At 43.0% G+C, this 3,847-nt stretch overlaps 1 long non-coding RNA gene across 1 annotated transcript; it reads right to left on the bottom strand.

Moving 5' to 3' along the window:
• Positions 1 to 1,106: 1,106 nt before the first annotated feature.
• LOC147013650 (uncharacterized) lies at positions 1,107 to 3,324 on the bottom strand. Its single transcript, XR_015050467.1, has 3 exons — positions 2,001 to 3,324; positions 1,570 to 1,624; positions 1,107 to 1,283 (listed from the first exon to the last, which is right to left on the bottom strand). It is a non-coding gene; the product is annotated as an uncharacterized LOC147013650 (long non-coding RNA).
• Positions 3,325 to 3,847: the final 523 nt, after the last annotated feature.

Below are 3,847 nucleotides of genomic sequence, written 5' to 3'. Positions count from 1 at the left end.
ATATATGATTTGGAAGGGGAAGAGATTTTAGGTTCATTTTATTCACAGGAATTACAAAAGACAAAGATAAATTGAAATTTTTTGACTCCGCCCCTTTTTAACTCCACCCACACAAACCCCGCCCACACAAGCCCCACCCACACAAACCCCACACAAACCCCTCACAAGCTCCAATAAATTGAAATTTTTTGACTCCGCCCCTTTTTGACTCCGCCCACACAAGCCCCACCCACACAAGCTCCACACAAACCCCACACACACAAAAACTCTACCCCACACAAGCTCCACACAAGCTCCACACACACAAGCTCCACCCATATTCATCATATTCACATGATTAGTGATTAGTTAATTAGATCCCCACACACAACATGTTTATTTAATTAAAAACTATCCACCCATCCACACAAGCTCCACTCATCCACCCATCCACCCATCTCTCCACCCATCCATTTATCCACACAAACCTCATCCACATGAGCCTCATCCACATTCACCCCTCCCACATAAGCTCCACCCACATAATCCCCTGCCCACATAAACCCTGCCCACACAAGCTCCACCCACATAAACCCCTGCCCACATAAACCCTGCCCACATAAACCCCTCCCACATAAGCCCTGTCTACACAAGCTCCACACAAAAACTCCACACACATAAACCCTGTCCACATAAGCCCCTCCCACACAAGCTCCACCCACATAAACCCCACCCACACACACCCCGCCCACACAAGCCCCACCGAAGCCCCGCCCACACAAGCCCCGCCCACACAAGCCCCTCCCACACAAGCCCCACCCACACACACCCCGCCCACACAAGCCCCACCGAAGCCCCGCCCACACAAGCCCCACCCACACAACCCCCACCCAGATAAACCCCACCCACACACACTCCTCCCACCGAAGCCCCGCCCACACAAGCCCCGCCCACACAAGCCCCACCTCCCTCATCCCCCCTGTGCGCCCCCACCTTTGACCCACCACCTCCCTCATCCCACCCCCACCCTTCCCCACACACACACATGGGGAGGGGAGGGATGGGATGAGGGGTGATGGGTCATTGGGGAGCGCACCTACCCCCTCCCCCACCCCCCACCCCCAACCCCTCCCTCTCGTTCATGTCTTGATCCTCTTCTTGTAATTCAGAATCAAGTAATTGTATACAAAACAAATATAATTTATTAATATTGAAAATATTAAATATTCATTTGCGAGAATGTATAATCTTTCCCAGCAATCTTCTCCAGATGTCTTGTGATTTCGAAACTCAGACACCATATTCTGTTTTGAAACAAAAAGTGGATAATAATTAGGTTTTATAAAGATAATTACATGGTAATATGAGTAAGCTTGTTGTTGGTTCTAAGTTCAAGCCTCGTTGACCACTGAATTAACACACCAGCCTCGTTGACCACTGAATTAACACACCAGGAGCCTGTCATCCTTTCAAGGTCAATAAAATTAATTCCAGTGTACTGACAAAACCGCGTCCAAACTAATGATGCAACCAACATTAGACGACATTCTAAAGAGAGAGTGATAATAATAATAATTCAGAAACATTTACCTCCAGAAAATCATGTGTTGTACAAGATTGCTTCAACAGCTGATGTGTGATAGTGCTGAAAAAAAAAAATAATAATAAGTCAAGGGTATAGATGAAGAGACAGACATAGAGAGATACAAACAGACAGGGAAAGCAACACACACACACACACACACACACACACACACACACACACACACACACACACACACACACACACACACACACACACACACACACACACACACACCCACGCACACACACGCGCACACACACGCACACACACACGCACACACACATACGCACACATAGACACACATAGACACACACACACGTGTCTCACCATTGGTTTAATTCATTCGAGATCAGAGACCAGTCATTATAAATCATTGATCTCTTCAATAAGAGCAGAGAGAGGTAGGTAGAAAGACAGACACACACACGTGTCTCACCATTGGTTTAATTCCTTCGAGATCAGAGGACGTGATAAGACTTCGTGCCACTCATTGTAAATGTCTTTCAATTCTCTTCTAAAATCATTGATCTCTTCAATAAGAGTATTAATTTCATGAACCACGTCGTGATACGTAAACTCAATTTCTTCCAATGCCCTGTCAGGGAAAAAATATATATATATCAGAATTATCATGATTTAATTAATAATCATTTGCTTCATCGTTCAAAGAGAAAACCATACACAAACTTACCAACTCTGTAGTAAGCTTTTGTCTTCATCGGAAGAAAGATCGCCCATGTCTCAGTTGTAAAAATGAAAATCCCGTCTGGCAGAAACTTTGTCTGGTGAATCACTTATAAGGCAACGACGAGGAAATTCCCTAAGCATTGGGTGCGGCCACAGGAAATGACAGCTTGGAAAATAACTGGGCGATTGTATGAATCATTTACAAAACATACTTAAAATGGTTTTGATTCAAATGTTTTCAGTTCGTGTTCTGAGATAAAATATAAACACGAGACCTTGTCTCACAGAATAGTTCCTATTTTTTCACAGCATGACTGTCCAAAACCACACAGCACGACCGTGTCAAAAAACACTTCCTCATTTTCTCGGCATGAACTGAAAACATTTGAAACAAAACTTTTTTTATGGCGTGGTTTATACACAAAAATGATTTGCAACTCGGGCGGTGGTCAGATGAGATCATTAAGAGAAGTTTATCATTTCGTAATGGCACAAAAGGGGTATCTTAAAAAATATAAAGATTCAAATGTTTTGTTTGTCAATATTTTAGATGGGGATTATTGTGCAAAGAAAGTTAAACTATTGAAGGAATTTGAGAATGAACAAATCTTTATAGGTTCAATGAGTGAGCTGATCAACCTCCAGGTTAAAAGGGGAGACAAATAAATATACCTTGGGATAGCCTGGTTATATATATATACAAAGCCTGGTGTTGGCTTAGTGGTTAGGGTGGCGGCTTGGGATCCCAGTGTCCCGAGTTCGAATCCCGCTCAGCTGCTGAATTAACACCAGGGGGTTGACTCAGCCTGTCATCCATCCGAGGTCGGCGAAATGAGTACCAGTGTACTGGGCCGGTGTATACCCCGGTTAGAATAGGTGTACCATATCCCTGTGTTGTAAGAGGCGTCCAGGAAGGGCATCCGACCATAAAACATTGCCTCACAAAAAGCCAAACCCCTGCACAGCAGGGAAAAACGGATAAAAAGGGGGTTTATTTTTAGGGAAAAAAAAAGGGAATCGCTGAAAATCCCCCATTCATTTACATGGGGAAAAGTGAGCTAGAACCAGTATATTCACCCTACTTATGTATATATTTATATATATATATATATATATATATATATATATATATATATATATATATGTATATATTTATATATATATATATATATATTTATATATCTTCTTCTTCTTTCGGCTGCTCCCATTCGGGGTCGCCACAGCGGATCATCCGCATGATCCGCATCGTGATTTGGCACATGTTTTACGCCGGATGCCCTTCCTGACGCAACCCTGGTCGCCTCTTACGACACAGGGATAAGGTACACCTATTTTAACCGTGGTATACACCGGCCCAGTATACTGGTACTCATTTCGCCGACCTCGGAAGGATGACAGGCTGAGTCAACCCCCTGGTGTATTAATTCAGTGGCCCAACGGGGCTTGAACTCAGGACCTCTTGGATCCCAAGCCGCTGCCCTAACCACTGTGCCAACACCAGGCTCATATATATATATATATATATATATATATATATATATATATATATATATATATATATATATATATATATATATATATATATATATATATATA

This window comes from Eptatretus burgeri, chromosome 13 (genome assembly GCF_056783735.1).
Source record: "Eptatretus burgeri isolate ZD-2024b chromosome 13, Ebu_testis_v1, whole genome shotgun sequence".
NCBI lineage: Eukaryota > Metazoa > Chordata > Myxini > Myxiniformes > Myxinidae > Eptatretus > Eptatretus burgeri.
The sequence above is the reverse complement of the archived record's forward strand: the minus strand, read 5'-3'. Positions and strand labels throughout refer to the sequence as shown.